The sequence below is a fragment of the Nestor notabilis genome, unplaced genomic scaffold, assembly GCF_000696875.1.
Source record: "Nestor notabilis isolate BGI_N333 unplaced genomic scaffold, ASM69687v1 scaffold5251, whole genome shotgun sequence".
Classification (NCBI taxonomy): domain Eukaryota; kingdom Metazoa; phylum Chordata; class Aves; order Psittaciformes; family Psittacidae; genus Nestor; species Nestor notabilis.
In genome coordinates this window covers 1-24,345 of record NW_009913257.1, presented here as the reverse complement: position 1 = coordinate 24,345, position 24,345 = coordinate 1, and positions in this window count along the sequence as shown.

Here is a 24,345-nt window from a genome sequence, read left to right as displayed (position 1 = left end):
CTTTGCATTTACCATGAGGCTCCTCAATTAGTTCATAGACAAGTTAACCTTCTGTCTCCCAGCAAATATAATTCATGCTCATTTTATACAACACAGCATTCTGCTGGCTATTATCCATCATTTACAAGTGTTATTTGTCTATAAAAATGACACTAAAAAGTTGAAAAATTATTCTGCTCTGCCTGCTTCTGGATGTGTTTTAACAAATGATACCAATGCAAAAGGCTCTAAGTCATGTAAGAAGCAATTAGTCAAAGAAGCCATAAATATTTTTTAAAAAGGATATAAATGATTGCTTGCCAGATAGTAAAAGCTCTAAAGGTTGCTACATAATAAAAGACTGAATCTACACATACGTATCTGAGTAACTTTACCCCTGTGTGCAATCCCATTAGGACGAAGAAGGTTACGCAAGCAAGTAACACTAGCCAGGTGAGTAAGTGTTTGTTCTAAAATAGTTAAAATAGTATTCTTCATTATTTATCGTTAATGAAGTTAATCAAATTCAGCGCTACTTACTCATGCATGCATTAAATGGAAACCTGAACATGACATGCATATTTATGGAACAGAGATTGAAAGATCATTATCTGTAGAGAAGAAAACCCAGCAAAGAAAAGGATGTGTAAAATGTGTCTGTTATCTTATTAGAACATAAACTGTTTTGCTAGAACATAAATATTTATTTTCATTAATTCAATTAACTTAAATAATAGCTTCCACACATGACAATTATAACTAATGTATGAATTTCATGATTTCTGGTGAAGATGTAGGACACAACTATAGCTACCATCAACCAGCTGGTCTAATTCCTTGGAAGTCAGTAGAGCTCTACCTATTTATGCCAGTTTGTGTCTGGCATGTAGCTCCCTGCTAATTGCATCTCCAACATTGAACTGAAATACAATATACTGCACGCCACCAGAAACCCCAAAGAATCTAATTGTTCTATTTACTTTTCAGTTAACAAATAAGGTGAACATTCCTCACTTTCATCTTAAAATTCTGAAACTGCAACTAAGGGTTTTTTTATTTTTAGATACCTGTATACAGGTTTAGAGACCAGACAGATGTGTTTGGCAGTCCCAGAGAGAAAAAGAAGGATGAAAAAAATTTAAAAGTGCAACTATTAAATATTCATGCCACTGGCATTCTGTACCTTCAGTGAATTTCTTGCTCTATATATGGAATGAAACCCATGGTTAAGCACAGAACTCCACTAGCTATCAGTTTTGAAAGAGTTCATTATAATGAGAGGGGGAAAAGACTCTCTAGGTTGCTAAAAGTACAGCAAAATATTTTGAGAAAATAGAGAAGGAAGACATAATTCTGCATGTTCCTTGGCCTTTAAAAGACAACAGGTCAATTTTGTTTAAAAACTATCTTATTGTTCAAACACCTGAAGAAAAAACAGTGCATTACCTTGCATCATATTTTCAAGTTCTAAGGTGATTTTATTAACTCCTTTTTATTGCCCAGTTTAAATATTCTAATTGGCACACAGCACACCTGCAGTCACAAGATATCCATTAGACTTTAATGGGTTTGAAATGGTCTACAGTATTATGGGGTTGACGGACCTACTGCAATCCCATTTACAATGCTGCAAGGTAAGTGGGGCATAAAAACACAATGGGTAAAGCCACTGTAAGAATTAAAAAAACTCCTCTTCCACCAGTTCCTCCAGCGTGTATCCTTACGGATGGTTTTGCACAGGCGAGGGCCAGTTTCAACAAGCACTGATAGCCAAAATGAGGTCTACAAGAGTGTGTAGGTTGCAGGATAGTGGAGGAGCAGGTCTGGAGCACAACACAGGTGCTGTGCAGTGTGTGTGCTGGGGCTTGCTTCCACTCTATGAGCTGTATGCCCACCTTGACTACCTCCTGTATGGAACACTTACCCAACATATACCACAAGTGTTCTCTCCATGGTGTGACCTTTGCGTACACCCACCACTGAGCTAACCTGCTCTCAGTTATGCCACGCCATGCACGAAAAAAAGGGAAAGCTATGCACTGTCCACAAGAAGGGTTTGTCTCCTCCTTCCACATCCCCCCAAATCATAGATATAGAGCATTTATGTGCCTGATACATGAAACAATTAAATATTTGTGCCTAACACGTTGCAAACCTTGTTCAGGAAGGTGGATCTTTTCCATAAAATCTGTCCCCGCAATGCCACCAAGGCCATTTGGATCCCATTTGGGGATCCAGTTTCTGGCCATTTCAGGAGAACAAGAAATTCATGACTGTGAGAAGCATGAAAGGAAGACTGAGATAGTCTGATACACCTATTCAAGTTAAAACTAAGATGTGGGCAGCTGTGTTTCTGAGAGTGAGAAAGCCCTTCCCACTGAGACCCTGTAGCTGTGTAAATGCCAGCCTGAAAAGAAAAAAATAATAATTCAGAGTTTCACATGATAGTTTTAAATTTAATTCATTTCCATGCAAGAGGTTTAAAATATCCCATGTTTTATGATACTTAGGAAATATTAATAAAAACCCTACAGAAATCTGGAGATCTTTCTGCTACTTCATATATAATTCCCCTGCCCCTACTCCCGGGGAAGTGCAAAGGCCACTTGAAGATTCATTCCCTCTTTCCTTCTCCCCCTCCCCAGCTTTTCAGGGCACTTCAATGTGCAGGAATAATCATGTTCTTCAGCAGACTCCTTTATTGAGTCAAAATAACTGATTCCACACATTTAATCACAGAATCCTCCTTTCATCCTCTAATTATGGAGCGGTGTCTGTCAAAATTAAAGCAGCCTGCTTGTAAATATTTTCAGGCACAAAGGAAGAAGCAAAGCCAGAAGGGAGGGAAATATATCCTGGACCTTCTGTATTCTTTAGTTACAAGTGATGAGACCATTTTTATTTGGGTGGTTTTACACAATAAATTTTAAAGAGTAGTTGCTTAAGTACATCTAAAGGTTAAACCTTCAAGCAGCTAATCTGTATGTAAGAACAAGTAACTGTCAAATACTTAACCTTCTACAGATTAAAACTGTCTGCCTAACATGTGAAATCATCATTGTTGTAATTGTTATAAGTAGATATCTGAGCATTTTCTGGAGATAGATCTTTTTTTTTTTGAGCACTAATTTTATGCCTCAGGTCACTTGCGTGTTCATGGCTGTGATAAAACCACTGCTTTCCATGAGAAGTTATATGCCAGGACTTTATAACTGCTGTACTGGTTTCTAGCACCAAAGTTATTGGTTTTAACAGGCAGTTTTAAATTATTGTAAAATGAACTTGCAGAGTGACTGGAAATGTTTTATTTTGCAATTGTTATAAGTGGTTGTATAAGTGAATTTTCACAATAGCATGGCCAGGGCATGGGAGGAGAAAATGCTTCAATTTCTGGTAAGCTGTAAATGTTACTATAAAATATTGCTTTTTGATGTTTGATAGAAGTACACTCAACTTACTAGAATATGCCTAAAATACCATTAGAGTAAGTTTATCACTTGCAAGTATTAAGGATATATGAGAAAAATGTTCTTACTATGGTAAGTGAGCATGGAAATGGTATTTTTTTCCATATGCTACTTATATATAACAGGGCAAACAAGCTTGAAACCCTCCAGATACCACTAAGCAGATACATGCTGCTACAGAGGTCTATGTTTAGGCCAGCATGCCGTAACTAACCAGGCATTTTCCTCTTCAAACACAGAGAAATGTAATCATTAGATTACCCAGCAGATGAGTCAGCTTTTAAATCCAGTATGTTACATTCAGACATGTGGGGGGTTTGCGGGTATAGATTTTGGTTTGGCCCTCATCCTGCTGCTGAATATGCATTGGGAAAATGGTCCTGTCTCAGACTGACATCCCAGCCTCACCCTCCTTTCCCCTTTAACTTTTTGTAGTTTTACATCATTGTAGCTGTAAATACCATGGGTCAGGATTCTTCTGGTGCAAGATGCTGCACTGGATCCACTGCAGGCACAGCAACTACCCTTCACTGACTGCAGCTACCTCCCCCACTGCCTTCTCTGGAAGACCTCATTTACTCCAGGAGGAAATTTCCTGCAAGTATGTATTTTGGGTTCCACATCAGTTACTCAACCTGCACTTTTTTTTCCATCTACCGAGTAAATACAGTTTTGAAAGAAAGAAGTTTTTTTTCTTTTCTTTTGTTTCATTTTTTGGGGATTTTTTATTTCTTTCCAACCCAGGTCTGTTGTACAGGTTGGTATGTATTGCATGGTCAGTGCGGCTTTCTTGGGAAGTGAAGTGTCAAACCGTGCTGCCCTCCCCATCATCTGCTCCTCCTTCCCTGGCTGTTACTTTGAACCTGCTAATATATTTCAATCAAATCTGACAGAGGTTTCAAAAAAGTCCCACTGAAAATCAACAGCTGTTTACATAGTGCTAATAACTTGGTCCTTTATCCATACCAGCGGATGGCAGCCAGCTGTCCATCAGCATGTGAGCACCAATAAGTTCAGGTATCAGTCTGAAACCACCCCAGCTGCTGGTGTTTTCTCCCCAGATCAGTGAAGAACAGCATGAGGGAGATGCAATCACTTGGCAAAGAGTTTATGCAGTGGGGCTGCTGGGTTACAAGACACGAAACTCTGGTCCACTTTTGGCAACTCCACTGTTCAGGGAACCCTTTTTCTCCTACTTAGATGACTGATACAGTAATAATAGTAATAATAATAACAACAATAACAATAAGTAACGTAATCATTAAAAAATAATAAAACAACTGATTTCTAACAATTGTCAGCTAGACCCTATCCAAAGTATTCAAAGTATTCAAAGCCCAGTCATTGAAGATGGAAAAATGAGATTTGAAGAGCAACACAAATGCCAATAACAAATGCACATTCTTCTGCAGAGTACTCTGCAAATGACCCCTCACACCTCAACTCGTCTGAAAGGGAAATGCAAAAGCCAGTTCATCACCACCACGTGTATGAGAGGTCATTTCCAGGACACAATGAAACAATATGCACCGACCTGCACTCTGCATCGATGCAGTTTCCATACAAGTTTATTTGTGAGCTGAACTTAAGGAGAGAATGCCAGCTGTGCCATATTGTAAAGTGGATTTGTCATGTGGATTTATCCATATTTTGTCCATTAAGTCACCCTTGGGAACGAGCACTAGTTAGAACTATCTGATAGATGTGAAGGGTTTTTATACAGACAAGGTAAAAAAAAAAAAGGAATGCAGCGATTCCAGGAGACTGGAGGGGAAAAAAGAGGTATTATTAGCAGATTGAAAGGCATCTGAAATATAAATTATTTGAAAGCACATCACTTTATATATCCTGTTAATTATACGGTTAATATTATGGAATCTGACAAGTCCCTATGGACACCAGGACTATTGATGACTTCCATTTTATGTTAGAAATTTCTCTGTTCTTGTGCAGAATTACCTCTTTAACCTCTTTCAGTCCAATAAATTCACATCAAAATGTGACCAGGAGTGACAACCTTGGGAGAGGACTAACCTCTCCCTCTATCATGTCATTTTAGCCTCAGTCTCAAATTGGTGCAGCACTCCCACAGCTATTAGCTCAGCTCTTCTCCTGCCTCCTGAGTAGATGAAGCAGTATGTCTAATTAATTTACAATCCTTAAGTACAAAGGTAGCTATCAGCAAAACTACATTAAAATCAAACTACCAATAAGGTAATTTTAAAATCATAATTTTCTGGGATGTTTTCATTAAATACCATCTTAGCTTTGTAGGTGAGTGTTTTCAAAAGTCTAGCCTTACAGCTACGTGAAAGTCAAATTTTTCATACATTACAGGAAAAAAAAAAAAGACAGATACTCTTTAATACAATGAAATGCAATTTAAAACCAAGTCAATAAGATACTAACCTCTTATCCTCAAATGAGGGTTACGTTATACATCATGGGTTAGAAGTTAAAAATGAAGAGAATGGTTCTTGTCACTCATAATTCAGACTGTTGTCAAAAGCTTTCTGTTCATAGAAATGCTATTGGTTTTATTCAGCTGGCAAAAACTGTGCAGTATTCTAAGTAGCTCAGACAGATAGCTTTTTTAGCTATACTGTTCAGAGCCAAATTTTCCTGAACAGCATAAGGACTTGATTTTGCTAATGTATACATGTTGCACTGTACCCAGTTCCAGAAATAACCGGCGTCCGTGAATGCAGGCAGGGGTCTAGGGGGGATACATGCTAACAGCCAGATTCTCTATTTTGCTTTGTCCTCAGAAAGACCAGCCATAACCAGCAAAAAACGGATTGCTGCAGTAAGAAGCCCTCTGACAGCACTAAGCTCTGCTGTTGCCCAGCTCCCTACCTGCTTCTCACTGATGAGAAAATACTGACTATTGGGGGTGGGAGGTGAGGGGCACATTGCAGCAGAGTAGCAATGGGCAAGATTCCTACTGAGCTCCAGTCACCCTCATGAAATTCTCATTTTTGCCAGGGTAAATAGCTGAGGGACATGAGGGGCAACTAACCTTCTATGGGCAACCATCCTTTCCTCCCTGTCTTGAGCATGAGGAGAATAGAGATGAGGTGTAAAATTTGAATCCCCCTTAACTCCCCCATTTTCTCTGGTTGTCAGATGAGTGATGCTTACCAGCATCCTGAAGGGTGTGGGGAGCCTTTTTATTTTCTCCTTCCCCTGAATAAATCCCTTTCTGTAACCATGCCATTCCTGCATGGTCAGGGACAGCAGAAACAGAGCTGAGCTCTCTTGCTGTGAAGAGCTGTCAGCATCTCCCTGAAGGAGGGCAGGTTGCCAGCCTCTTGGAGCCAGTTATGTGGTGGCCTGGCCTTAAGCAACCTCAATTCCCACTTTCACATTCCCACTCTCTGTCACACATGGGAAATCCTGTACACCGCATCCTCCTTTTCCCCTATGGCCATACCTGATCAGCACAACCTACTCCTAGACTTGGTCCTACCCCTTCGTGGTTGATGAAGCTTATGTAAAAGGCAGAGAGAGGGAGCAGAAAGCTGGACCAGAGACTTTGCTGTGATAGCCCAGAGGTGGTTGCAGACGAACAGATGAAGCCTTAGGTGTGAAATCTCATGCTGTTTGCTCAGTGTTGTGGGTGTGAGTGGCCCTGAGGAACAAGTGACTGCAACAGGAACAGATAGAGATGTTCTTGCTGACAGGAACAGAACAGGACGCCTATTTGTCCCTATCTTCTTTGTGGAAGGAAATCATCTGCTACTGCAAAAGCCAAAATCTGTGCATCATGCTCATGTCTGCATCAGGTTGAGGAGTATGACAGAAGTTGCCAATTACAGATAAAGTATATCTGCAAAATTTGGATAGAAGCCGATAATTTTGACTGCTCTACCATATAGGAGTACTTCTCATTCTCACAAGAAATGCCTAGAATTTGGTATGGGCATTACATTAGCTGTATTTTAAACTATACAAGTAAATTCAGTTAAATAACTGCACATATGTGTGTAATTTTCCACATACCAATGCCAGCACCCTGCAGACTGTACAGCAGGCTACTCAGTTTACATCCTCATGTATTTTACTTGCTCACATATAGGCAAGCCCATAGTTACTGATATTCTTTTAGAAATATGACCTGCTGTCTACTGGGAATTATTATACATCTCACCAGAAAATGCTGAATAGAGGATAGTTCCTGCATGAGAGCATGAGGACATGCATGCCTTTACCCTTATGTGCTGCACATGCCTTTTCTCCAGGCACATACCTGGCAGGTGCAATCCAGACCTTCATTTGTCACCCAGACACCAGTAATGGGCTCTCCAGAAATGTTCTAAGTAGATTAGATTAGATGAGAATTATCTTCTGTCTTTTTAGACCATCTTGGCATTAATGACAAAACTGGGTATATTTTCCAGGCAAAAGCGCTTTCTCTGAAAAACTGAAAGATAGGACAAATGTTCCTGTGTCCTCTGATATAACATTTACTAGTCCTCACTAGAGAGAGGCAGCTGGCTTCAGTTAATCTGGTGGGATAACATTAAACTTAATAAATGTAATTACATTAAGACCTAAACCTTCTTCTAAAAGACTTGTGTACAGGGAAGAGCTGCATAACTGGGTGCAGAGTTAGGCCCCCAGATCCCGAAATGGATCTTGCAGTTCTGCATTGGGTGCCAAAGCTCCCCACACTGAGGATGGGGAGAAGCCTGCACCCAACAGCCAGCTTCTCAAAACCCAGAGGCTATGCTGGGAGCCAAACCCTATGCCGGGAGCCAAACCCTATGCCTGCCAAAGGAAAATGTCGAAGAGAACTTACACTTTCTGCTATGGTTTTTCTCCATCATGGAAGCAGGACTCAGATCCTGAGTTCCACTCATGTGCCCTCTTGGGCATTTAGGTCAGACAACAGGGGCACACCTCTCTGAAAAAAACCCCACAGGGCACAGCCAAGCACACTGTTTTGCTAACATCCCAGTGGTTAGAACACCAGTATAAGAAAATGGAAGGCCCAGATCCAAATATCTCCTCATCATGGGGTTCACATCCATAGATTCAGTCTCAAGGAACACGCACTACTTATCAGCCCAAAGGCTCTTCTGGACAACAAGCCCATTACCACTCTTACTGGAGCTTGACCCCAATATGGATCTCGGAATGGAGGGATCATGGGACCAGGAGTAAAGTGGCTGAAACATTCAGCTGGAAAAAGGAAGTCCTGACTTCCCTGGGTGGTGTCATCCCAAGCTGTATAATACGTGACATGCAAGCAGTACAGACAGCACATGGCCAGAGCATATCTTGGATTTCTCCAGACCCTTATGTGCTGGGTTAACAAGTCTTATAATCCCCAAATTGCCTCTAGGCATGTGCATTAGCAAATCTGGAGATAAGTCTAAATGTGCTAAAACAACAGCATCTCAGGTGCCTAGTTGAGTTGTGTGGGGTTTATGGATCATGGGGTTCGCTGTCCTGCCTAAACTGTGCATATAAACCACTATGTTGCACCTTGCTTAAGAGCTGTAAAGACTGAAGTAAGGATCTGCTTTGGTGGCACACCACCAGCTAAATTAATCTCCTAGCATAAACTTGCACTGCTTGGTTCAATGAACAAAATCAAAATCCAGACTGCAAATAACTCAGAGGAATTTCTGGCTGGTGTGGTAACTGTTAGGCATATTAAATGACAGATATAATGAAAGTGATTTTTAGTGGCTGAGCTAGATAGGCAGCTAGTACATTAGTATCACATTCAGCTTCCAACATAGGTATGTCTCCAGCCTGCTAACAAGCATCCTTTGTGGATTACTCGTTTGTCTTCGACCTTCCAGAACTGCTTGCTTTTTCTTTTCACTGGAAACCTAAGATTCTTCTGTGCTCCCTTAGTTTGTACTCCCCATAAGCAATAAAACTATGTCTTTTGCCTTACCTGACTGAATTTCTCAGTAATCACACACCTTAGATTACAGACTTCAGGTTTAGATGCATCATTATATGAAGTATTGTACAATGAGCAATCTACTGACTTTTGTGCTTAGGAAACCCAGTCTCACAAATAAGTCTGGTTCCACCTCTCTCCTTTTAAGCCTCTCAGGTGCCCATGCCCACAAAAAAAAAGGTTCATCTGCTTCACATCCTCTGGGAAGCTTAAAGCATGTGCACAAAACACAGTGGGGCAGAGATCCCCAAGCTAACAGAGACCAAAGTGGTTTTACATTTAGCAACATGCAGTCCTATAGGCTTTGGTGTAGAAGAAGCATAGCTGTACTCACATGATGCTGAGCACAACACAGTTAGGTTTTCCTCCTGAAAAAACATGGGACAAAGCTGCTGTTGTTCAACTCAGATGTTTTTCTCTATGAACACAGCTGAACTGCTTACAGACATACTGACACGATGCTCTGTGCAACTGGTGCCAAATATCACAGAGTGTTACTTGAGGTAAATACAACTCCAGTGTTAATAATAATAATAATATAATTTGTTTTTATCATCAACCAGTGTATTTTTGTAATGTCTTCCAATGCATCTGGCCCATATCAACGGTGTGGTAATTGAATGTTGTCAGTAAAATTACGTAAAATTAATTTTGACACCCTTTCCCTGGAAGTGTCTGTTCTGTTCTTCTATGTCCTTGGAATGTAATGTTTTGATACCAGTGATTTTTTTCAGAGAAAACAGCTCCCCAAGCTCCTGTTGCTACCCTTCTAGCTGCAATACCACTGAATGTATCACATTCAGGCTCTACCTCACCCTCTGATTCCTGCTTAACAAGTCCACAGTTATTTTCAAAGATCCTCTTCTGTCTTGCCATTATTAAGAGGTCAGTTCCTGTTCATTTGAGTAAAAATATGACCGATTATAATTTTCTGGTGTTAAAAGCATGTATCACACACTAAGAAAGGCATCAGGTGTACTCTTTTACCTATCAGGGAAAGAGTGATATCACGTGTACTAATGACATGACCTGAACATGTTCCATATTTGGTTGCATTACTCTTGTTTGATTGCTGAAGGATGAATGTTTGCAAGTAGATCATATTCACGAATGTGTCATGCCTCACTATGTCATTGTGCCAGAGACTCATTAAAGATCTACTCAAAGCTTCCTTACTAATTTATATTTCTTTTATGAGTTGGTTTGATTTGAGAAATCTCTTTTGCGAAAGCCGTCTATTGTTTGGACTCTAAAAGGAAATGTAGGTGTTTAATTGGTGGATGTGGTTTTCATTATACTTTCCATCACCACCACAAACCTTCTTCATAAATTGTGACAAGTCTGTTGGCAGCCTGCTGTATGAGACTGGAGGTAGCTGACTTGATAAGCATGTCGCCCAGTCAAAGAAAAACATGAATTCACTCCAACTTTGCTCAGATTTGCTAATTAGCTGAAAAGCAGTGTCCTGAATTGGCACAGAAAACCAATGTGAGAAAGTCCTAGGGAGATGCAAGACTATAACACAACAGGGTCTAGTAGAGTCTTAAACGCTTTCTGGTTTATTGAAATCAAGCTAGCATCTTTGCTCTGAATATACTCCTTATTTAAACACAAGTACAGTGATTTACAATCCAGTGAAGTCCCCAGCTTCATTTCTATGCAGCCTGTATCATGATGGTAAAGAAGGCTCATTTGCCAGAGAAAGTAAACAGGTAGATGTTTTCATTTTTACAGAATCAGTCACCTAGTCTTACAGAGCTGCGGTTCTTTCTCTCTCAAATGAATGCAGAGGTGGGGGTAAAGGAAGCACTGAACCAGTCAGTTTTGCAGTTCTCTGCTGCCATTTCTCAATGGGCCTTGTTCCTGATCCGTAATACCATAAAAATATCAAACCCTTGTGTATACACTTAGTGTTTCCAATAGCCAAGTGGCAAGGAAGAATTTCCAATAAGCCATTTGCATGTGGCCACCCTGTTTTCCACCATGTGAAGATATTTTGTGCCAAGCCAGTTGACCTACAAGGCAGGGACCAACCCTTGGCCCGTTTTAGTATCTCCACTGTGGCCTGGAGTTCACCACTTCTGAACACCTTCAGAGGAGAGAGGACAATATGCAATCATAGTGTGGGACTATCAGGCTCCAATCAATCCCTGCCTGAGATGTTCTGACATCTGTCACTTGCAGGAAGGTCCTCGTTCATCCACAGCTCTTAAACTAAAGCTCTCTCACAAAAGTAAATGTTTTAATGAAAACTGAGAGGGTACTAAGGATGCTAATGCCTGGAAGAGTAGTCCCCTGACATACACAAAACCTTCATGCAAATAAACTGGACAATAGATTTGAACTTGTAAGAATTTGAGGTATAATTCACAAAAAAAAAAAAAAGCCTAAGCTGTCAGAAAGAGCACTTTTATAGGTGTGGGTTTGTTTATAATTTCAGGGTGGTATCGTGACTTGAACGAGTATGGGCACACTGAAAAATAATGCTTAAGATTTAATCTCCCATACATCCCACCTCCTTGCACATGCCCTGGAAATGCTGATATGAAAAAAGGAAGTCAGGAGTTTTGCCAGGACTCCCAGGCAAGCCAGTCATGGTGGAAGCCTGACATCCAGAAGACCTGGAAAATGGCCAGTCTGTGCATAGCATGTCCATCCTGTAAGTCTGCATTCAGGTGCATCAGATTTATTATGTGTGTGCAGATCACCCGATTTATTGCCATGGTTTATTACCAGATGCAGCAAGGCCAGCACCATGTTCAGATAATGTTGGATTTACTGCACGTACATGGGACATCTGTGAGTGCACACAATCACCTTTTCTCTTAAGACTTCCTAGGAGGAAATATGGGAACCGTACTCAAACTTTTGGATTCACTTTGATTCTGTACTTGTCTGCAGGCAGAGAGAGACTTCTGGGATAAAGTAAATGCAGCTACGTTTGCATGCTCCTACAATGTACTTGTGAGAAAACTTGTTTGTACTTTTCAATCATCCAGAGGGAACCGTGAGCGGATGAGGGTGAACTAGCAGCATTTCAATAGAACTAGCCTGTTTCTCTAACACACAGCAGGTAAGTTAGCACCTAATGAGTTACGATGAATTCAGCTTTAACAGATGACTTTTCTTCTGCCAACCAAATTACAGTATAAGCACCACTGAAATTTTATTAGCTGGTTTTGCATGTGAATATGAGTTGAGGAAAGGAAAACACTTGAGTTACCTATTTGTTCAAAAAATCAGAATTCCATTTTCTTTAAGTCTTTCAATGAGAGGTATGTTTCCAAGTCATTTCTGAAAGTGGGAATTAGGCTATATTTGACTGGCATCCATGTGTGGGCTCCAAGACTCACTCTGATCAGAAGCAGCAGTACTGGAATAGTACTCCACAGCAGTACTGTAACAGGTATATTTAATTAGTTCCCATTGGTGCCACACATATTCTGATGAGGTACTGGAGTGCCTTGAAGAATACCCAATAGTTATCAGCATTTCAGCACACTGAACCCTGAGGAATTTCTCTCCTTGCTCATTGTGGAAGGGCTTACAGGCAAGAGAGAGGTTATCTGCATCTCCACGTCTGGCCCCAGGGAGCACTCCCACACCCCTGAGACACTTCTTCAGGTACCATCCCTCCTGACCCTATCCAGAGCAGGGGACTTGCTTCATTCACCCAGCCTGTGGCTTTCTGTTTTGTGCCTCTACCATACAAATGCCTGGCTTAGCTGCTGTTCCTGCCACTGAACCTGTTACCTTCAACCTGATTCTGTAGCAGTTGTTTTAGGTAATTCTGCAGGTTCCAGTATCGTGTGTATGAAGGTGGCATTTCTTTGTGTCTGGTTGTGGAGATCACGCAGTTGCACTCATTGCCGTATGATGATGAGTTGCACTCATCTTGTATGACCCCAGGCTCCAATGCTCCCATGGATAACTCCCTGGCACTGAAACACCATCTTACATCAGGCAACCTGCAGAACTTTAACATGTTGGGATTATGGTAGCTCTAAACTACCATGCGTTACTGACTGAGACTTAGCTTACCCATCTGCTGAGATCTTTGGTCAAGGGCATTTTTCTGCTGCTACATGTAGAATCATAGATCATAGAATAGTTACCTCAGTTTGCACAACTGGACTTCATAGATGACAGCCAGCTCTATGCTGAGATGCTGCAGCAAAAAGCATTTCCCAGGCATTTGACTATGGGCGTCTTTTCTTTACAGGTCTTCACTTCCCTCACTATAAAAGCCATTTGTGGACTCTCCCCATCATTATGAAAAGTCATTATGGAAAGTTATTACAAATAGTCTTCTCTTGACCCATTAGAGCAATTCACTCCCCACATTCCCAAGAACACCTTCAGGGTATCCTTGTGCTGTTATTCATGCTTGGGATGATTTTGTGCATAAACACACACAAAATCACTTCATTGTTCTTTATGAGGTTCTTAAAAAGAAAGTTTTGGGTTTTCACACTCATGCATTTGGCAGCACTGTCAGGCTGGTGTCTTGCTGTGACCACTGTTTATTTGGATAATTAAAATACTCTGTCTTTTCTTTCTGACCAGTTTTGCCTATATCCATCATTTTCTTTTCTTTCACTTTGATTCCGAAGCTTTTGCTCCAATGACTAGCTCTTTGTCTTGTGTCTGAACAATACCTAGTGCAGCAAATCTGGATCCCAACTTACAGATACAAAGTCCAATGGTAATGCACCTGAATAACAGCAACGTGCGGAAAGGTAAAATAACATAGCTGTCACTCCCTCCTGGAGTCAGTGCAGAGCACCAGCCATTCCAGTCAATCAGTGGTTATGGACCACAGTCCATCAATGGAAACATGCAAAGTTTCACTATTGTTTCTATTGAGGTAAAGTTTGGATGTTTCCTCTTCTGGGAAACCCTCATTGTAGTTTAATTTCAAATCATCCATGGTTGAGAATTAACTGAAAATTCCAGTTTTTGACTATTTTCCTTCCTCTTTTAAACCCCTATGATAATTTACTCCCTTTTTTTTTTTGTTTTGCTATACGTTACTTTGTTGTGTGTGAGTGTGTCACAGAACTCATTTTTCTAGTTACTTTGACAAACCTGACATCTTGCAGCTGTTACACATCTTGTTTCAATTACATCTCTAGATAAAAAGAATTCTTAAAGCCTGAAGGCTGCAGATGGCTTCCTGGTGAGGGGTTAACTCCAGCTTTGTATTAAAGCCTTTTGGGGGTCCATTTTCTTGGGCTGTTCTCTTCAGTCTCCTTCTCTTATGCCCTTCTAATTTTGCTATTTCACTTACTATAACCCCCCAATCCTCTCTGGGCACAGGAGAGGAACTGGTGCACCAGTGTCCATCCCTGCCTCCTGGGATGGTGCCTGGCAGGGGGGGAGGGGGCAAAGTATCTGTTGCTTGAACCCTATCTCCACATATCATTCAGGCTGCATATGGCAGGGCACAGCTGAATGAGCACAAATCAGTGGAGTGACAACTTGGACCACCACTAATCCCTAATAAATTCTGTACTGTCCCACATACTTGGGAAGCTCTTGACAACTGGTGATGCTCTCAGCATCTGGCAAACCACTTGTGTCTAATTGGGTACCCTGAGGTATTTACACTGTGCTTACAGTGTTACAGAAGAGATTGATCACTCCATTCTTGGTATCTATCCAAAAACGGTATATAAAATCCTTTGATCTTGCTAAGGCAGCAAAACATGTCTAACCATCAGTTATGTAAAGGTGGTTGTTATTAATTTGAATACTGCACAGAGAGGAAAGAACAGAAGTACCATATAATGAGATATATTAAGACTACAAAAGAATTAAGTGAAGCCGTTATGTTATGAATCATGATTTTATTGTTTAGCAGTCAGCTCTTGATGTAATTCAGATAATAATGAATGGGCTAATTTCTTCCACCTTTATTCAGGCAAAACTTCCATTGACTTCAAAGAGAAAGTTGTCCAAGTCAGGACTAGAGACTGCTGCATCTATCCCATTATTTTCAAATGCTTTTCTGAATATAAAGTGTTCCTTCATAATGGGCTATCACCAATAACAGTAACATTTACATAACATAAACCTCTTACATAAGTGTCTTTCTTGTTCAAAGAAGACTTTCTATTCTTATTGCAAACTGCCATGTTAAAAGTTCTTCCACAAACCCTAATATTTATTATAGGAACATAAGTATAGGAACATACAGACTTTCTCAGTGCACCATTGTGATCATTTTTCCTTTTGCTCCATCTATTTTTCATTTCATTTTATCTTTTCCTGTCCCACCCACCCCCCCCCAGGAGAATGTGTTATTTATTGATTATTAGCAAAGAGATGATTTATCATTGCAAATATTTCTCTTTATCATAGAAAACAGAGTGCCAAAAATGGGAAAATGTGCTAAGCCTTGTTATATTTTAACAGATGCCAGGAGTATTTGAGGAAACAAATGAATAAATAGTCCTACATCACTGCTTCTCTCATTCTATAGTTCTGTTTATAAGTTAAAGCCCTGTAAACCACTCTGAATTGGTACTTTTAAGTAATTTTTAAAGTAATGGCTCAAAACTTGAAAAATGTGCTTAAGTGTAACACTTTCTGGTTTGATTGGGGCAGGACTCTTCAGGTTTTGGACAAAACCAGATTTTTTTTCTCTCATTGTAAAGTATGCACTTCCATCTGGAACTTATTTTGATATTGTGAATCTTCATGCCTCAGAAAAGCACATAGAACAATAGATAGACACTACTTGATTGTTTTAAATGAAAATTAATTAATTATGAAACAGCTGCAATAGCCTAAATTACTTATTTCCCCTTTTGGTGAAAATTAATTTACAGGCATTTGCAAAGCATACAAAAATAAAGAGAGAGACAAGAAAGTCTGTAAGAAGGGAAGTAATGTAGAATTGTCTATGATCTGTATTTCAAGAAAGTAAATAATTAATAGCTCCAAGGAAGCATATTAGAGATTGCTCTTTCTATTATACAGTCACATTGAGCAGTAAAATAATGGTTTAAATCTCAACAACAAATACAGTACAGAACTCAGTAGAGTTTACCTTTGCAGATAATCATTTTTTCAGCTGAAAACAGCGATTTTTCCACATTACAACCAGACTGTGGCTTGAAAGAAGCTTCTCAGTCATTTAGTCAAGACAGATGAGCAATGAGTGTTAGAAAAGCTACCAAGGCATCGAAAGATCTACAGTCAAGGCCATTAAAGAATAGCTAATCTGTTCTAGTTCTAATTCTCCGCTAATGGGTTTCCTTAAATGTGCTTTACATCAGCTGTAATTAGTTCAAGATATTGCTGCTTATACACTTCTAAGAATAACAATAAAAAAAGGGTTGCATTTCTACCACATAGTATGCAATCATGTTCATGCACCCAAGCTAGCAAGTTCCTGTGCAGTGCAAAGCCTTTAAGAGTGTCATAAAGAGACACTTTGCTTGGATCTAACAAAAGCCAGTGCAGGTCCAGCAACAACAGCATTCATCTGTGCTTTCCTGTGTTGGGGTTATCTCAATGCTGTTTTAGCCCAGATGCTGCAGAATCAATCCAACTAAATGGCCAGGCATACATTAAGCTGCATGTATTGGAAATGTGTACATTTTTGTTACCAATGTTATGGGTTTGGAACAGATTATCATAGCCAGTGGCAGTGACAAACACAATCAAACCCAACCCACTTGCCACATTTATGATAGAACATGACTGGGTTTTGAAGGGAGTCACTCCTTAGAAGAAGGTCCTTTAATCTGAGAGGGCCACAGTCTGACTGTCTCAGGAGAAATGTAAGGGTCTGTGGCCCTTTAGACCCATCTGCACAGAGAAAAGCTAGCTGCAGTCACGCTGGTATACCCAAACTCACAAGGCAATACGGTGATACTAATTCAGATCAGTTGGGATCATGGTGGTTTTCTTGCAGGGAGCCTGAGTAAATGGACGAGCACACAATCACCTTTTGTACTAAGACATTCCTGACAGTCTTCAGGCCTAACCACAAACAAAGCACATTGTAACATTAATTTACTCTTTAAACTGGCAACATTTAGCTAACTCAAGGTCATCATCCTGCAGAAAATGTTTCACTCTCCTTGCCAAACACAAATGAAGAAATGCACACTTAGCTTTTATTGTTAATTTGCCCTCTAAAAACAGTTGATGACATGACAGGTTCCCTCCCTGACTACTTCAGAAACAAAAAATGTGTAAGAGTGTCTTCTATGGGATGCAAATCAATATAATTATCTTCTCCAGAGTATCTCTGTCAAAATGTGTTCATTTTTTTCTGGACTGAGGTTCAACCATCTACTGCACTTGTTCTTCTAAGACAGAGGAGCACAAAACCATGAAAATTACATCATTTCCTCCTAAAATCGACCGAAGTGAGAGATGAACCCCCCTGGTCAATCAGAAGCAGTCAATGACAGAAGCAACTTTCTCTTGGTGCATCACTAGAAGGTAGACACAAAACCTAAACCCTCACAGAGGAAGTTTAGGATATCTGCCAACACCCACACATCAGAACCATCTTCCCATAGCCTCCACAGTGAACGAAGAAAAGAAGGCAAGGGTACAACAGGGAGATGGATGGCAGGAGAGACCACTGCTGGAACGGCTTCTGAATCTGAACTCTGCCAATGCATGCTACACCAATGCTTCTTCCTCCTGACCCATCTGTTGTATTTGCATTTTTCATACCACCATAGGTCATCATAATACCCTCACACTATCATGGTAATGCATAGACTAGGAAGGCCACCAGTTTCTCCCTAATGGATTTCAAAAGTGATACATGCAATAAGAAGTGATTACTGCTCAAAGCAATCAAAACATACTCAGTGTAAGAAGACACCACCTTCATGCTCTATTTGTCCACTGCTGCCATTTAGTCAAACCAGGCTGAGCCACAAAGGACTCTTTCTTAGGTCCAAAGCATGTGAAAACAACTACATGGAAAGACTGGGTTACATTAAGAAGTTGTGTGGCTTTGTCAGATACAACCCTCTTGTTTTTAATGTTAAGTACTTACAGTTGTGGATCATCTTTATTGAGAAACAAAACATAGCAACAAAAAGCTTCTTAGCAAAGATTTCTGGTCCCTTCTGCATAATTTTAAGTGTTTCCTGGCTGCTGAGACCACCACTGCTGAATTGGAACTAATTTATTTTTAAAAAAATACATAAACGGTCTCTGAGGATAAGTTTAAATTGCATTCCTACTGTCATATTTCCCAAAATACATCTATATCCAGGTCCTGGGTGCACGCATGCAGGTTAAAATCTTCCTAGGAGGATAAAACTCAGTCAACTGAAGTCATTAACACTACTTTTTGTTTGCTTAAAATATTAGGAAAGCTGAGATACTGAGTTGTAAGAGACGAGCACAAGTTAAACATCTTTACCTTTCATAAGACATAGGAAATGTTTAGCACGGAACATGAATAATTGCTACCATGTTCATTTAACTGTTGCTGTAGTTCATTCATTCTTTCTCCTAAATATGAATTTGTAGTTACCCATAAATTATCCAGAAATTATATAGATTATTATCCAAATATTAAACTACAAGTGTCCATTTTCACTCTTGCAGGGCCTTAGGCACCACCAGCAAGCATAACCAGTGTCGTAACACAGATTTTAAGAGACAGAAGACCAGTGAGTAGCTCTGCTGGTAATGATGCAAAGACAGGGGGTTTGGCCAGAGCAGGAAGCAGCAGGCTCCCCAAGGAGCGGACAGCCAGCATGTCCAGCCCCCAGCACCAACACTGAAATGGTAATTCCCAGTCCCCAGCAGGGAATAGGTAGTTTTGATCAAAACCAAGTAAGTTGCTTACAGCTTTCCTTTTCCCTTCCTTCAGTTTTTAACAAAGAACTTGCAGTTTTCCAGTGTAATTAGCCTCACAGCTAACCAGCCCATATATAGAGAAACTTTACATGGGTTTCCGGGAAAATACAATCTTTTTGAAATCTCATTTTGGGAAGATGGCACTTCAAAGTTACAACTTGATCAGTTAGACAAGACACCATCTCACACAGAATTTAACCTCTCTGTTTTCTAGCTTCATGTAATACCAGTTTTTCTTCATTTCTATTGATTTTACTTTATTACGCCTATTGTTAATAAAGTTACAGCCAGACTTTAAGGTATCTCTGGACATGCGCTATGAATAATTGCTGGGACTCTTTTTATCCACGCTTTGTTGTTTCCTAGTCATAAATAAGATGCAAATGGATTAATTTGTTATATGAGGTTAAAAACCTTGCAATTAAACAGTTGCTTTCTCTAATAAGAGTGTGTGGAGTTGAGTATGATGTTATTGCTAATATATAGACGAAAAGATGTTCCCACAGTCAGCATTTTCTTTTTTTTTTTCTTAATGGCGCATATTTCTCTTCCACTAGTTTTAAGAAGCCTGGTGTTTTCCTCGAAATACTCACATTGAATGGGAAATGCACCTCATGCCCTCTTCTGAATCCTTCTCCAATAACCTACTAAGGTTTCTGCCTCAACTTCTGATGGAAAACGTCCCCAGAGAAGCACAAATCTACAAGGCTGAGTGTTATGAGGATAGCCCAAAGTGCTCTTCTCTTGCATCACACAATTGGGCATGGGTGCTCAACCAGTCCACAGGGAGAGAAATTAAAGCATATTCACTGTCCTACTGGTGTATTAAAATTTCATTTATGGGACCAAAACAAATCAGAAGTTTAAAAAATAACTATTCTTCTATAAAAAGTGACTGAGTACTGTACATCTGAGGTGAGGGGCCAGATCCTCATCTGATATAAACTGGCAAAGCCTCCAGACTCAGTGGAGACTTGAACCAAATAAGGAGGATGTGGTACATTACATCCAGCAAATGAGCACTCACATTGCACGGCAGATGTATTTTTAAAATATTACTATTTTATATATCAGCTAATGTTTATAAAGTAGTATGGCCATGAAAATCTTGCTCTTCTTATTACTTATAATGTTTAGCACACACAGTTTGTTCAGTGCTGTAAGAAAAAAACCTCAAACAAATAAAAGTAATTTCTGACCCAAAGGGCTTCCAGCCTAAAAACCAGGCATCAGGAAGAGAGAACATGCTGTGAAAGCCGGAGAAGGGAACAAGCTATAGTTATTACATGTGTTATTGTTTACTCACAGCTTATAATCACCACAGGAAGAGCAAATTTTTAGATGGGATCTCAATGAGAGGAAGGTGGTAACTATGAGTTGACACTGGGTGGAAGGCAGAATGGGAAAGAAATACCATAAAGATAGAAAGAAGGAGACAAATACGATTTTAAGCATTACTGGTAGAAAGAGGCCAAGAGTCAAAAGAAAAGAAATAAAGGACAACCTAGTCCAAGAACAGGCTGAAGCAGAGTTGTAAAGGAGATGGGAGATAAAAGAAGACAATAAGTTATTTTTTTATGAGAGGGAGGTATTATTGCTGTGTATTGGTCTGTAAAAAGGGTAAGCTGGTCCAGGCGCTTGCCCCACTGAGAGAATGGTTGGAGCAAGCCCTCTCCCCACAAAGTAGCTGCTTAGAGTTATCTGAAAATTAGCATCTTGATATTCTGCTTTGACTGAGGAAGCATTTGCAGAATTAGCTTTCTAAAATTGTCTCCAGTAAACACTGTGCAACATGAGGAAAAAATCTTGACTTACGACATATAAAATGTAGTGACTAAAAGCTAGACAACCTGGGATCAAGAAGTTACAAAAGGTTCATTTATAAGACTGCTGGATGTCTGGCCACTTTTTGTTAGTAGCAACTTCCAAACAAAACTCTCATTGACTTCAAATGGAGCAGGAACAGACCCAAAGATAGCAAATGAACTAATAATTCAATACACGTTCTGTAAAACACACTGGGCCACCTTACACTGTGGCATTTGATATTGATCTAAACTTGGAAGCTATACTGCTATACATTTTTACATGGTTATCCAACCCATAAAAAACTGTTGCTAACTCAAAGTATGCAGAAGGAACAGGTAAGTACCAAACAAAATGATACATACTTGGCTTCCTTTACCTAAACAAACACAGTTTTGTTTGTGGCAAACAAACATCTTACACTCAGAATTATTTTCTTGTATGGTACAACACAGTAAGTGCTTTAGTCAATCTGCTAATTGCTTTTAATGAATGGGGAAAAACTCAGCCTACTCACGTACCTAACATAAGCATGTGAGGAGAGTCTTCACTAAGTGGTCTTCACCAGGCCTATTGCTGAGCCTAAACCTAAGCACAGAGTTAAGACCCTGTCTGAATTTTGATCTAGATTTGTGAAATAAGGCAAATAACATGAATGCCTCTAGTGCAGAACTAGTCCTGGCACTCCAATTAAGTCCTTTGGCCTGCTCACTTGCTGCTTTCTGTCATGTAGAGCATGTTTTCTGTCATACGAGAGGCATATAAAACATTTCTAGCTGAGGTTTTCCATCTCTTTTTGTCTGGTGCAAACAAACACAAAGCTATAAGGCACTGGAGAATCCACATCTTGAGTCTGGGCAAGAAAAACTACACATATAGCATACAAATAAATGCATGGAGAAAGAAAAACAGGAGATGAGGCTGTGGTTCAGAGTTGTTAGTGCCATGTGTTTGGGATAACTGTGTTAGTCAGCAGTAACGACACCTTGAGTTAAGTTGGGCTGATCATCCCAAAGTATTCCAGAAAAAACTTACCAAATGGGCACAAGTTTTGTTTATGCCACAGATTGGTATGTTTTCTTAAAATTTCTATTTGAGTTTGTACTCAGCTTTCACTATTTGAATTATAGTAGTTTTCTGGGAAGCAGAAGTGTTATTGGCATCAATACAACCTGGAAAAACTACTGTTTAGTAGAAAACAGCTAACAATATTCTCCCATTGGAGTTTACTGGTTAAATACTGTCTTAAGGCCATGACACAATGTATTACTACATTTTCTATGCTACAGCAAAATAAAAGACATAGCATGTATTAATTGGAGAGTAAATTCATTAATAGTATAAAGTAACAATTAATGAGAATTGATTAGCATGCTGCTGTTCAGCTGGGATCCCCTTTTGATTTTCCAAGAACATACCAAATTAAAAAAAGAAAAAAAAGCACTTTAGAACAGCACATTAATATTTAATTATTTCACTTTCAAGAGAAGCATTCACCAAATACTGCAAAAAGTGGATTTTCAGTCATAAATTAAGTGCGCAAATTGCCATTATGACTACATTCAAAAGAATAAAGGACAACATTCATTCTCACTGCAGAGAAAATTAAGTCTCTTTAAGTGTTGCTCTTTGCCATGAAGTACTTCCTATGTATGTGGTATATTTTATTTCCCTTTTTGGCAACAACTGCACTCCTTTGAAGGCATCCTGACAAGCCTTCGGAGCTTAAAGTTGAAGTACTGGCTTTGTTTTGACCAGTTTAGCACAGTATCCAAATAAGGTTTCTTGAGAACATCCGTAACCTGCTCATCAGTGAGTGGGCAGGGTGGTGGGAGGGCAGTGGGAGATGCACCCTGCAAGCGGTGGGAAACAGACTCAGGGCCCTGTGTCACAGCTGCTGCAGCACTGAGGCACCACTAGCCTTCACAGGGGACTTCGGAAGCTTTCACTGAGAGAAACTAAGTTTTTATTTAGTGCTGCTCGTACAACTTTTAAATTAAAACGACTATTCCAAACCTTTTGCCAAAACAGCTGCTTCATGATAAACCTCCAGCCTGTGATCCATCTCAGATGCTCTGTGCCAAAGCCAGCCAGAGGAACATAGTGCCCCAAAAGGAAGCAAACTCACAACAGCAAGTACCTGCAAACCCCCTGCTCCCTCGATGAGCTCTGCTTAAAGCAGGTGTGATCCCCTCTCTAGACACTGCTCTGCACATCTGTAGGTTCACCCCCTACGCAGGGATGACTGTTTAGCAGCAAACATGGCCTGTCACGATGCACTGGCTTTTAATGTGTTACTTAAAGCCCTTCTGTTGAACCTGCCTTCTAAACTGCAACAACTATAGACGAAAGCAAACAACAAGAGCTATGAAACCACAAGATCGCTTGTAATGCAAATACAGATGTTTTTAAGCAGGTAATTCAGCTGGCAAATAGTTGATGTCTTTTTGGACCTGTATGGGAGCATTATGGCGACAGCCATCATTTGCAAGTGGCTCCACAATAGTGGAAAAGCATGCTAAAAAGGTTATGAAAAGGAGCAATCGTCAGACACAGCCCAAAGACCCAGCTTTCCAAAGTTACATTGTTAGCTTTTCAAATTCAATATTAACTCCAATAGCCAGCTTGCAGAACTGACTAATGAACAGCAGACTTTTGCTGGAAACAGAAAATTCCCCAAGTTTGTCTTCATTCAAGAAGAAAGGGAAAAGCATACAAATGTGTGAAAGTACAATTTCCCCCCCCACTCTTATTTTATAGAAAAAACGTGTAATTTAATGTTAAAACCATGCATATGGACTGAAAACTTAAAATCAGGCCAGAGAGAAATGTTATGGTTTGGTTATAAACTGAATATTGGTATTTATAATTGAAATGAGGACATAACCTTAACTTGTGTCACAGGCAGAAACACTGTAATTAAAAAGTTTTATGGGGTAGTAACTAATTTTCTATTAGATGTGCTCTTTAAAGTTCCCACAGCAATATAAAAGTTTTATTAGGCTGGATGTTATCAATGTATGCATTTCTAAGCACCCCCATTATGCACTGCAAGCTGTTCTAATCATCCTGAGGTCTTTTGTAAGAAGAGGGACTTTCTGGTGCGGCTTATTTTGTTACACCTGCCACCGAAGAGATAAGCCGGCGCTGTCGAACGCGCACCCTGCTGACAGAAGCTATAGATCACCTCACTCGGTCAAAACCCAAATAATTTAAAAATGCATATCGCTGACTGAATTTAGGCAAAAGTCATCTCAACTCGGCAAACTACCGGTCTCACCGTCCGGACACAAGCTGCCATCGCAGCCCAGGCTGATGACGGCACCG